Source organism: Octopus bimaculoides, chromosome 4, assembly GCF_001194135.2.
Source record: "Octopus bimaculoides isolate UCB-OBI-ISO-001 chromosome 4, ASM119413v2, whole genome shotgun sequence".
Taxonomy (NCBI): Eukaryota; Metazoa; Mollusca; class Cephalopoda; order Octopoda; family Octopodidae; genus Octopus; species Octopus bimaculoides.
In genome coordinates, this window is record NC_068984.1 from 65,892,064 (window position 1) to 65,906,515 (window position 14,452).

A 14,452-nucleotide genomic window follows, 5' to 3' on the forward strand; every position below is an offset into this window, starting at 1 on the left:
TATATATATAGCTGGTTGATTTGCTACAATGAGCAATCAAACCTCTCTTAAATTATACACTACCTTTTAAAGAAAAGAAAGACAAAGACATAATATAGTTGTAGGTACATTATCAGTGAAACTAAAAGACATGATTGTTGCAACTGGAAATGTTGTTGTTTATAGGCATACTTAATCAGGGATAGCATGACACTAAATAACAACAACAATACTAGTGCATTTAGTGTATCTGAAGGTTTGGTCATCTGTCAGTCTTATAGTCTTTTTCTATTGCATTTATACAGTTGTTTATTGCTAAACTGAAATAAGCATGTTTCAAAAAGCTTTCATATGCACTTTTGATGAATTTTTCATGAGAATTCTGGTGACATCAAAAACTTAGTTTATAAAATGAAAATAAATGTGCTGCCAATACTTACAGCCTTTGCTTTGAAAGATTATTATATTGTTACAGCTGTCAGTATTAATAGTCAACCAAAATACCTTTTAATGTTTGATATTGACTATATTTTTGCTTGAACAATGTTAAAAAAATACTTCCCCTTTATCAAAATGTAAAGCATTTTATTCCAGCTTTCATCAAGCTAAATTTGTTCATATTTAGTTGAAAGAGGAGACATAATACTCATGACCTTTGTTTTCCTCTTAAATAGATACAATCAGTACAAAAACAGATATAGGTTGACCCTTGCATGGGAAGAAGATGGAATGAGAAGGCATTCTAGAGAGAAAACATTAAATATTAAATATGAAAGTTTGTTGGGTGGCACTGCAAGGCTGATGTTAGAAGTCTAGATTTATATCTAAATTATGCCAATGTATGAAATGGGTGAGATTATCTGCATTTGAGTATAGGCTGTTATAAAGTAACAATAAGAATCCATAAAATGGGTTAAAAGAGAAGAAAGAGAGAAAGAGATATTGCCTACATATGAGCAACTTTGAAATGAAGTTGTTTAACCCCAAGTCAGTCTTTATTGAGTATATCAATGGATTTAGCCTTTTCATGAATGTCATCTAATGTATTCGTCTATTATAAAAGATGGTAGGGAATAATTTTCAAGAGACTTGACTGTTATGCTTGGCAAGTTGGGCAGCTATGCCAAGGTTTCTTAGTTGGTCTGTCAATTCATGTGCCCAACATAACTAAAAGCATTTTTCTGTGTCAAACGTAACAACATTGTTCTCATAAAAGTTTTTTTTAGAGTAAGAGACCATTGGTGCATGATACAGAAGATTAAATCTCAGCTTGATTCATCTCTATAGTAAAATTACCATAACTAAAGTAAAAGAGATGCAATGGAATTTAAACTAAAGAAAAAGAAGATTATATATAACCATTTCCATAATCTATGTTTGAATTCATGGTGGTGGAGGAGAGATGAAATAACAATGAAGAATGAGAGGAGAAAGATGCAAAAGTATAGGAGAAAAATGACAATTTTGAACTGTCACCTAAGCCTAGCAACAACCTTTTGTACAATTAGATTTCTTATGTAACCCTGTATGCATATATGTCTTTCATTTTATGACAACCTTTGTTGAGGAAATTAATTAAATATATTGAAGAAATAAAATAGAGATCTTGGGGGAAGCAATAAAATATGACTGAGCCTTGCAAACTTATTTAAAATCTATTACCGTTTCTTAATTAAACATAAAAATAAATAGTAAATTTTGATAATTAATAACACATACATACTTCATTCTGCACAGGATGTGCAGTTTTCAGAGATTTTTCTTCCAATATTTAATTGCTGTTTATTTATAAACAATCAATTAATAATCTAAAACAAAATAAATAAGATTTAAAATAAATGGGTGCTGTTTTATTGTCTTAATATTATATTAAGCTCAATTAACATACACACTCTGTAAATTATTCTATTGCTTTTTGTTAAAATATTAACATGAACATAAACAGAAATATTTATACATATTAATCTTTATATTAATATTAAAAAAATATAATCATTAGTTAATGGATTATCACTTCTTTATAACATATAGCAACATGAGATTTGAAATATCATAAATTTAATCCGTGTAAAACAACTTGTTTAACTAAAAATTCAATAAATAATAGAAATCTCTCAATTTACAAAGGGGCAGTGATTTTATATCAAAGTATAACTGACTGTCCACTTATTTCACAAATACAGATACATGCATATGTGAATGTATTACATAAAAATCTATCAATAATGATGGAGGCAATACGATAGCATCTGTGTTGAAATGGAAACTTAGCTATTGAAGTCTTTGTATTTATTCCACACATATTTCATATAAATCTTGCTTGTTTTATTTGTTTTTCATTCAATATAATAAAGTGGGTAATGTTAATGTAGTCATTTTGTCTGGGTTTATGGGGTTCATATAAAATGAATAGCAATTATTGTCATGTACACACACCCACATCCTCACACAAATTGCATTACCAAGTGATGAATAATAACCAATCAAAATATTCTGATGTTAACCTAGACAAAATGGCCACAAGAACATTATAGACAAAAATAAAGTTTAGAAAACAATCCTTCAAAATATTTGAAAAATCACATAAAACATTTCTAATACCAAGACCAAAGAAATTAAATTTGTCATTTGACCTCTAACTAAAAATAACGGTTATTAAGTCAGGAGAACCTTTGAAAAATATAATGAGAATCTTTTTAGAAATATATGTAAGAGATATTTTGCTATTTTCCCGATCTACATGAATACAAATTTACATACTTAAAAAACAAAATGTAATCGAAGTGACATGAGGCAAACTAGTTTTAATGAAATAAGTTGCCTTTGTGCAGAAGCAAATATAATCTCTGAAGCAATGTTTGAATTCATTACCTATCACTCAATTCAACACCTTAAATTTAGAGCCACTATGTCTCAACATTCATTATTCGACTGTAAATGTAGAGGCTGGTTGGCTACAAATCAAAATTTATAAATAACACTTCAATAAAACTGAAAGAACATTGGTGGTCATTGCATAAGAATTAATAAATAATTAATGTATTGTTATGTATATTTAATAATAAATTTAAACACATATGCAATGATATTGTGGTAATCTCTGATATTAAAAACTTGTGCCATAATTAATATCAATGACATTATCAATAGATTAGCTCTTAGATGCACCTTCATAAACCTTCAGTTTGCTATCATGATTTTCAGTTGATTGAAAGAATATATTAGATATATTTCCTGAATAGGTATGATAAATTGAAATTCAGTGCTTATAATGCTATGAGTATCAAAATATAGTTGAAATGAAGAACTTTACATACAATTTTCATGCAAAATTTGTCTTCAGCATTTAGTATTTTATAACTTGGTTTCAGTTACAGTTTGACTGATACATATTGGTAGATTTTTGCAGTATGTTATATATATATATTTTTACTATGTTTTATTAAACTCTTTATACTTATAATAACTTTATTGAAAATTACCAATAAAATTCCCACTTAGGACAAGTCTTGAATATTTTTTTAGAGAAAGTGTGCAGGTGTTTCTTTTACCCTCAAACACACTTCAGATTGTTTCTTCCTACGTTTGCACTTCTCTGGAATTACCTCCTTGTTTAAGTTTTTTTACCATTATTCCCTGGACTATATCCTCCAAATTGAGGCTTAAGAAAAGGTTAAAAATCAATGCCCTTTGTAACCTTCTTTCACAGACAGAAAAAGAAGAAAAAAAAGGAATTGAAGAAAACTTATCTGCAAGAATAAAATTTTCCTTCCTTCTAATACAATTTTCTAATAAATTTATTAATACTCTTTTATCCCTTATATTATTAACAAGGCATTAATTATTAAAAGAAAAATTCAGTTACATTGATCTATATCAAGTTCTCTCCCTCTCTCTCTCTCTCTCTCTCTGTGTGTATATATATATATATATATATATATATATATATATATATGGAATGCCTCTGATCAAGCTGAGTAGACCAAGGGTTATATAAAACTAACATATACTATTACTCATATGGATCATTTTCACACTCATTATAATCATTATAAATAATATATTTATACGTAATAAATATTTATACATAACAATTATTTGTAAGTAACAGAAATATACTCATTATATTAACAAAATCTATCTTAAAATGTATAAACATCAAAGTACATAAACAAATGCCAATTATTTCAGCTTTTAAAGCAAAACATTGACCAACGTTTTTACAAGTTTAATCTTAAAGACAGCAAAATGTGCATCACTTGTCCTTATAAATTATGATAAATGAGTCTTACTTTGTTCAAATTACTAGATGCTTAACTTTGAGGTATATGAAAAGAGCAAGCTGATATGGGAAGGAGATCTAAAGAGAAAAGATGTGATAGAGAAATAAGTAGAAAAGAAGACGGAGAAAGAGTAACGAAGAAAGCGAGCAAGAGAAAGCAAAGGAAGGGATAAAGTTTCTCAAAAGGGTATCAGATTTCCAACTGGTGTACAATGTAAAGTGAAACATATTTATTTGATGCCAAGAAGGAAATAGAAAAACTTACTTGTTTTTTTTTTTTTTTTTTTTTTTTTTTTGCATATATTTACAAGAATGATACAAGAACTGAGATATTTAAGAAAAATAATTTGTTTATTTCCTTTCATTTTGTAAATATTCACTAAAACTTTATCAAATTTAAGTATCTATAAAGGACCGTGATGAAATATTTATTCAATGAAAAATAGTTTATATATCAACACCAGCCATAAACAATTGAATGTGCTCAAGAAAGGAAGAAGAAATATTTTTGACATTTCAAATTACACCATTTATTTTATTTGATATATGAGAATTGATTGTTTGTTTTAGCATCTGGTGATTTGCAAGAATTTTAAAAAATTTATGCAGAACAAAATTGTTAAGTTTTCTTTTCTGGCATAGGTAAGATGAATTTGTTTGATAACCTCTGCTCTTCATTTAGTTTTGTCTTGAGAAAGTTTTAATAATATCTAACTAGTTTTTTTCATTTTTTTAAAGAAGATATTTACAGAAATGGGGTCAATGTTCATGAACTTTTCAGGACTCTGAAGCTGGTGATTTTGATGCAGTTACTGTTCAACTAGGCTGGTAACTACCATTTGTAACTGCTAAATGAAATTCAGACATGGTTGTATGGTAAGAAGTTTGCTCATCAACCACATGGTTCTGGGTTCAGTCTCATTGTGTGGCACCATAGTCAAGTGTATTTTGCTATAGCTCCCAGACTGACTAAAGCCTTATGAATAGATTTAGGGGATGGAATGAAAAGTGCCAATTGCATGTGTGTATGAGTGTTGTGTGTATGTGTGTGTGTGTGTGTTCATATATAGAGCTATGTGTGTGTGTGTTCATATACAGATCTATGTGTGTGCTTCTTTGAGTTTGTCCCTCACTACTGCTTGACAACCAGTGTTGGCCTCTTTATATTCCCTTAACACTTTGGCAAAAAGAAATCAACAGAATAGGTACCAGGCTTTAAAAAAATACTGAGACCAATTTGTTTGACTAAACTCTTCAAAACTGTACCCCAGCATTGTTATAGCCCAATGTCTGAAACAAGTAAAAGATAAAAGTGATATAACTGTAGCCATAACTCACAAGCAAGTACGATAAGGTAGCTAAGGACAGATTGTATTGTGATAAAAGGGAGGCTGTATGGCATAGTGTGTATGGGCTTACGAAGCTGGTTCTAAAAGAATACCAAAGAAGACAAAATACTATAAGAAGGATTCATTGGGAGCTCTGTGGAAAGTATGGATTGGATGAAGCAAAGAATGGTATGCGCAAACTCCAGAAGGAGTAATTGTAAAAAGATATGTGAAGGAATGCATATGCACATACACACACGCACACTTTCATGTACATGCACACACACACACACACACACACACACACACACACACACACACACACATACACACATATGTGCCTAATAGCAAAATGACATCATAATGAAATGAAAACCAACAATTTTTTTTAAATGTTGCTTTAAAAAGTATTCTAATACATAAAAGAAAATATAAATTCCATGAAATCCAAGGTATACCTATAATAATGAAATCCTTTCGGTATTGAAATATGTCCATAAATACAATGTTTTTGAACTATTTCCTAACAGCCTAACAAAGTCAGGAAAACTTATTATAAGCTGGCTTATATGTTGGCCCTAATTTAATATATAGATCCAGTAGATTTATAAACTTTAGAAAATATGCACAAACATGCATATATATGCATAAATAAATACTCAAGTATTTCAAATTTACCTACAGAAAGCAAAATTTAGAGTATTAACGTATACTGAAAGGAAAAGAAGAAACGAAATACAATCTGAAAATACCTAAGAATTTAATTCAAATAACTTTGGCAAAATATGATCAATTTAATCAAAGTTAAAGTGTAAAATATTTTCTCATAGAATCTTTCAATATTTTCGTCATCAATGGAAACTCAAAGGGATGAGGTTATATTTAGTACAAAAGAAATGTGCCATTAGAAATAAGAAATATACAATTGCTACAGTGAAGAGCAGTAGATATACTTTACTCTTTGAAAAGTTCTTGCTGGTGAAAATATATGAACATTTAGAATTCAGAGTTCAGAATCTATTTCAATTAAGTTTATTCAATGCAGTATGCATTTACGTTTTCCACCATCAGGAAATGCTGTGATTTTAAATGACAGCAACGAGTTATCATTACAAGAGAAATAGCTGAATAAGATAAAGGAATTCCTAAAGCTTACAACTTTATCCTAAGTGGATGAGGTATTTTCTCATATTCCATGAGTTCAAATCTATTGCTGGAGTTTACTTATATTGCTGAAAAACAAACACTATATTCTATGTTATTCATTTTACACATATAACTAGGAATGTTATCTCTGAGAGGCCGGTAGCTTTATCAAAGAAAGAATTTGTTAGTCACCTACTTCCTTGTCATGAAACCAAATTCTTGCACTTATGTTCCTTTTCTCTTTTTAATAAAGCTTTAACAAAGGAGGAAAGAGTAAACTGACACTTTTAAAGTACTATTCTACTAGTCAGGTCAGATATGGGGAATGCACCATTGCAATGTGTTGTGGTATCCACCTTTTGTTGATATCTTCTTAGGTCATCCTTGGCAAGTCTCTGAGCAATGTCTCAGTCATTCCCCTTTGTGAAATATTTCTTTATCTAGCATGACCATGAGCTATAATAGCCTAAAATTCCTGTCAAAATTCAGAACAAACCAAGGAAAAAGAGAAGCATTTGGTTTCCATAACAACTAGGTTGTGCCTCTTAAGAAAACATCTGCTAACATGTATCACTACTTCCTAAGCTAAAACACACATGTTCCAGTTACCATGGATCCCTCCCATTTAACCTGCTAGATATAACAACCAAACCACCTTCAAAATTTAGCCTACAACCTTTTTAATATCTTTTCTACTATAGGTACAAAGCGTGAAATGTTGAGGGAGGCGACTAATCAACTACATTGGCTCCAGTGTTCAGCTTGTACTTAATTCATCAACCCTCAAAGGATTTTGAACTCAGCGCAAACAAACAGATGAAACACTGCTAAGCAGTTTGTCTAACATACTAATCATTCTGCCAGTTCACTGCCTTTACTAATATAGAAAAGTAAAAGTATATATGTATATTCCAAGTTGCTGACTACAGTTTTGCACCTACAGAGATGAAATTTTGCAAACAAGTACATTTTTTTAAAGGGAAATAGAATACATAACTTTGTGCAAAATTTCTTCGTTTAACCTCCTAAAAACATTAAGAATATTATAGACTCATAAAACCTGCAATAGACACTAAAAAATTAATGATTTGAAAAATACTTAAGAATAATTACATAAATTAGTACAGTAGTCAATATATAAGGACCTATAAATTTTGAAAACCACTCAATTCATACAGAAGGCTTAAGATAGAAGGCCCTATTACATAACCTGAAGATTATATTATGCAATAGTAATTACATTGCTCAATATTATATTAATGATGCAAATTACACCAACTATATTGCTTCATATTATAATTAATGATAATTACGATACTAGTTATATTAATTTATATTTAAAAAACAAAACAATAAGTTAGCTGCCATCTAATTGCTATATATTACGGAAAATATTTTCAAGGAATATATTTTTCCACATCTTAACTACAAAATAATTATGACAAAGTTTCAGATACATAAAACATTTCAATCAGCTTAAATTATCAATGTAAAATTAAGAGTTATATATATTTGGTTATAATTTTTAGTATACTACAAGAATCAGCTAAATATATAGCAAAATAATTTACAGAGAAACAGGATACAAAAAGATTGTATTATTTCTTAAAATAATTACAGACTTACACGACTTATCTTAAAAATTAATTTAAGCTTATTTGTTCATGTAATTCTATTCTGAACATTCTAATATTACCTATCACCTTTGTTTATTTAATAAATTGAACAATGTTTACATGCTAAATCAAAAATAAGTTAGTTTTGGTGGGTAAAATATGCTTTAGTGGGGTTTGATAAAATTAAAGTGTTTTGAAAAATATTTCTACATACCTGGAGGTGTGTGTAAAATAAAAAGACAAAATTCAAGGGAGGTATCTTTAGTATAACATGTTGATTGAAATGCTTGTATGATATAAACAATGCCAACTGAAGATAATCTGGCATTTAAGCCTACTGGTGAAAACAGCCAACGTGCTTTAGTTTTATTAAATCTCCTCAGTAAAGCATTTACCAAAACTAACTTAATCTTGAAGTAGCATTAAAATTTTGTTTAATTTATTAAATAAAAAAAAGATAACAGGTAACATTAGAATGTTTTAAATAGAAATATATGTACAAATAAACTTTAATTAAGTTTTAAGGTATGTCATGTAAGTTTTTTTATTTCCTTAATAAAGCATGCACTCTTCCTGCATATCAGATGCCTGTAAATTATTTTAGCTAACCCTTGTAGTATATTCTAAAAAATGTCATATAACTTTTAATTTTAAATACCTGTATGGCAATAATATAAATTTGAAGTGGTGGAAGTCAATAAATAACTAATATTAAAGATTTCTTGATCTTTAGGCAAGATCAATGAAAGAAGAAAAAAACAAACCTTTATACAATATTTACTAAGGATTTTGGTAAATAAGGATAGACTTCCAGCAAAATGTCAACCTGAACATATTTTGAAATATCACTTCTGAGGTGATGAGATCTGTCAGCAGTGCACTTCATGGAAGCTCTCATTGATTATCTTATAACTACTGTTCTCTTAAGGCTACATAATGCAATAAGTTGCTTCACAGAGCAATATCATGAGATTTTATATTTATTTGGATTGTACCATGTTCTATGCAAGATATATTATTGAAATAAGTAGAAAAGTAAAGTAGCCAAATAAGGCTGAAAGAACTAATTATAACAGAAGAGATTTTACAGTAGAGAAAAATTATGGATTGCATATAATTAGCTTATATTTTACATAAAATTTGTTTGAAAATTCTTTCATCTATTTAATAATGATTGAAAAACATTGTGTAAAATATTTTCAGAATGAAAGTATGTAGAGGCACAGGCATGGCTGTGTGGTTAAGAGTCCACTTTGCAGCCACACAGTTTCAGGGTCAGTCCCACTTCATGGCACCTTGGACAAGTGTCTTCTACTATAGCCTCAAGTCAACACATGCTTAGTGAGAAAATTTAGCATCTATTATAAATACATATAAATTCTTTTATTTCACTCTAATGAACCTATATCTGTATACACCTTCATATATCTATTTAAAGATACCCACTTTTTTGCTCTCATGAAAGTACATCTCTCCATGTCACCCTTTAGATCATTTTCCGCTTAAACTCTAACAGTCTATTCTATAGTCATTTCCCCTTTACCTAAATAACTTTAACTAGCATATCAGTTTCTATGGGACCATGCAATTTAGGTGGACAACAATATAAATAATTTAAACATACCAATAATAATCCTGAAACATTATAATAGCATTTTTGAGCAAATGATGGACTGATATAACTAAATGATTGGAGACAGATATAAACTATTATGAATATCACAAATTCAGGTGAAAAACAATATAATCTTGCCAGTAGAAGTAATTACCAAATAATATGTACATTTTTGAGTAAATAAATGACTGATATAACATTGAATATTACACATTCTTTCTACATTCTAGAAGTGAGCTTTTAAGTCTTTAGTTACATGTTAAAATAATCTCTGAGTGCTTGTTGATTATTTTATTATTACATAATATTATTTCAAGTGTCTTTTCCAAGCATAGATCATACTCTTTTGAGTATGCATTATAAGGTTTGCATTTCATATTACTGTCCAAATCATGCAGTATTGTATCTCATTCCTACTTGAAGTACATATATATATATATATATAAACTCATGTTAACCCTTTACTACATTTATCTCATCTTTATCCAACTGCCACACTCTTTTCACACTCTCATGAACTTACATACTCATTCACTCTGTCCAATCTTCTGCATCACTTCTCTTATGTAAACCTTTCTCTAACTTGAGGATATGTTCTGACACCTATTCACCAAATTTCATTCCTTTTCCAACAAGGGTAGCCATGTATTTCCTCTACTGCAACACACCTGTTTTTGTTGCTCTGTCATACATTAACTTCTCATCAGCTGGCATAAATCCACCTCCCTCAATACTACAACCTACCTCTGTTGAGTTTTATCTTGCAAGTTATTTAGTGACCTCACTAGTACCAGTGCCATATAAAAACCACCCGGTACACTCTGTGTTGATTTAATTAAAACCTATGCACACGACTGGATTAATGACATGAAAAATTCATCTTGGCAAAGTCAGAATATGCAGGGATGTAAGTAAATACTTCAAAACAAAATGCCATCCATCCCTCTTTCAAATATACATAGATTTCTAACATGAGTAGAAGGCCACAAATTTGGTATAAGGTGAGCAGTTTATTATATAACATCATTATTTCACTGGTACGTATTTAATAAACCCTGGAAAGATAAGTAGCAATGATAACCTCAGTAGAATTTAAATTTAGCATATAAGAAGTCATAACTAAATACTGCCTGGAATTGTGTAAGCTTCTCCACTAATATTACCATCTATTGCCTGTATTTTCTATACATGTATAAATCATATGAAAATCTTTATAGAGAAAGCGATGTTAAAATCGGTTAACTTATGTATATAATAAGTATAATAAGCTAATACTTATTTCAGTTATTGAAAAACAGAAATATTACAGATGTCATTGTTTCATTGATTTTTCATTTGTCAGAGAGAAAATCATGCCTAATGTTTCAAATGAACCTGTGACAACAACACTTACAATAGTTTGCAGTCATCTATTGTTGGGTTTTTCAATATGATGGTCCCCCTATGAATAACTTAGAAAGCAATAATCTGAAGAGGAAAACCGAAAACTAAGTGTGTCTTACTTATCAGACACAGGCAAAGGCTTCAATCAAAGCCAAGACTGATAATGGCAATAACAACAACAAAAATTCCATAAATAAAATTTGAATGTCAAGAAATAAGGTGAGGGCTATCAAAGACTGAGTAAATCTGAAATATTTGGCAGGCAAAAATTCCTGAGATAAGAATCAACTTAGTAGAAGCAAAAACAATTATGTGTTTTCTTTTACTACAATAACAGATTATGTCTTATTACTTATTGTATTTATCTTACTGATATGTGTACCCATTAAGTCTTATGTACCTTCATCTTACTGACAATTACTTGAGAAATTGTCATCGTAAACATAAAAAGTCTGGGAGAAAGTAAAAGTCACATGTAAAATATTTCATTTGTTCATAATTGTTCTCTTATTAAAAATAAATCTAAGCTACTTAAATCTGACACAAAATGATGCATTTCGAATAAAAAGCTATGAAAAGTCTCTAGCTTGTCACTCAGCCTTAATACACTAAAATATAGTCTTTCAAACATTGATTTATAACAATTGCCAAGATAAAATAAATATATTTCAACAAAACAAAGAACAAAATGTCTGATTTAAATATGTTACACTATTGTTATATAAAGATTTAGCTACTGACTAAATACTAATTGAATTAAATGGTAGGTTTATCTAGTTATAACAATTAATTCCATCATCATCTTCAACATCAGTGCATTACTATTATTCTCTGTTCTTTTCATTTATGAGGTTTAAATTTCTCATGATAAATGAATAAAAAATGCATTAACAATCTAATTGAATTTGTCTGATGTAGTGATAATGATAGGCCTTGTAATTAACCACTTCTTTTATTGATATGGCAAAATTTTCTCAAATACTAAGAGATAACAAGTAAGTTTTTCTTAGAAAGTTAGATCTTAATAATTTCACACAAAAATGACACAGCTTTAAAATGAAGCAGATGTCAATTCTACCATAATAACTCTAGTATATTCCATTGATTATCTCAAGTGAATAAATAATGTAGACCACCTGTCCTACACCACTTTTTCAGTTGCTTTAGCTAAATATTTAATGAATTTAACAATCATTCACTTACATTATGAGAAATACTATACCAGAAATACTAATACAATTTTGTGAAGAAGCATGTTTCTCAGTGGTTAGGTAATGATGTTGCACTCATAATCATTAGATTCTGGTTTCAATTCCTGGACCAGACAGTGTGTTGTGTTCTTGAGCAGAACACTTCATTTCATGTTGCTCCAGCCCATTCAGCTGGCAAAAAGGAGTAATCCTGTGATGGACTGGCATTGCATCCAGGGGAAGAATATATATGCCACAAAATCTAGAAAACAGACCTCTGTATGTATCTTTCTATGGTATTATTGTTTGCAAAGTATTAATTTCCTACCAGTATACTTGCTTTAAATTGAATTTAAGCACTGCCTAAAATATAACTAATTGTAATAACAGAATCTTCAAACTTTCACCTTACACTTTAAACTAATCTTCTAATGTAAAATGAAATTCAATATACTAAATTAGAAAAAGAGATATTGAACCTTTGATTGGATTCAAAGTAACTATCTATCATTTTCCAGGTAACAGCATTACTCATTCCACAAGAAAGCATCTACCACAGCTTCTTGAATTAAATACAAAAATATAACTATTATAATTTAAGATATTTTGCTGTTATTTTATTATGAAATATTTTATCCCATAAGATAATTACAGTCATACATTACATACATACACATATAACATATATGGATACACGTATACTAATGCCCAACAGAGCAAGGTGCCCCAATTTCTATTGATGTTTGTAACAAACAGCAGAAGCACGTGGTTCAGTAAGTTAGGGTGTCGCACTCATGATCATAAGACTGTGGTTTTGATTCCTGGACTGGACAATGTGTTTTGTGCTTGTGCAAAACATTTCATTTCACATTACTCCAGTCCACTCAGCTAAAACAAAAAGAGTATTCCTGCAATGGATTGGCATCCCATCCAGTGGGTAGTTGATTTGCTTAAGGATCCAAGGAATTGGTCCCATGAGTCTACATGACTTGGGAAGGAACTTTTTACCTTTGTAACAAGAAATAACTACATGAATCAAACTGAATTAACTGCTGAGAATTTAAATATAAAGTGATATTAGATATATGCACCAATCTGAGATACAAAAGTTTATTAGTTAATTCATACCTAACTTGATTCATGAGGCTGCTTCTTCTGACAAACCTATCGTGATAATGCTAAAATATCATGGTAATTTTATTAATACAAGTAAGAGTAAAAATTAAAAAATTATAAATGAAACCGAATTCTATACAAAAATTAGTCTGGTACCGTCATTTATATCCTTGATTTATCTACAAGTTGGCATAAGGATTTGTAATATTTCCCAACTGTATTTGCTATATAATACTTCATATATGCTTTATTTGTATGTCCCTTATCTTTTCTGACGTATAAATTTTAGCGTTATTCCTTCCTACAAAACCCAAAAAGAATTTTACATGAAAATGAACTTTAAATTCTAACATCTAGTATTTATTCTTCACACAGGTAACTCTTTTACTTGCATCCATGAAAAATGTATGAATGTATTCCACTCTTTAACGATTTTATGAGAATTTCTTTTCTAAATTTTTTTCAACTGCTAAAGGAAGAAATAACATTCTAAATACTTTTCCTGGAGGAAAAATTACAAACAATCTTTGCAAAAGCAGTTATGATCAAATAATTTTTAATCTATTAGGGAAATAGTCTGTGATGGAATATGTATCTGTCACATTTAAGAAAAATTTATATACAAAGAAAAAGAAAATAGAAACATAAACTTGTAATATTTTAGAAACTGAATTTAACATTGCAAAGAATAAATTCTGATATCTGAAATAAGAAAGTAAACATCAAAATAATGAACTTTATATAAAGGTCTACTATTATGTATATTCCAGAGAAATACACGTTTCTCTCTCTCTCCA

General features: G+C 29.4%; 2 long non-coding RNA genes across 2 annotated transcripts in view; one reads left to right on the plus strand and one right to left on the minus strand.

The window, feature by feature from the left end:
* The window catches only part of LOC128247591 (uncharacterized), a 291,898-nt gene that overhangs the window by 276,139 nt on the left and 1,307 nt on the right, over window positions 1-14,452 (minus strand). The gene's annotated exons all lie outside the window — the stretch shown is intronic.
* LOC128247592 (uncharacterized) lies at window positions 6,367-7,650 on the plus strand. The gene is made up of 2 exons (XR_008263931.1): window positions 6,367-6,767; window positions 7,437-7,650. It is a non-coding gene; the product is annotated as an uncharacterized LOC128247592 (long non-coding RNA).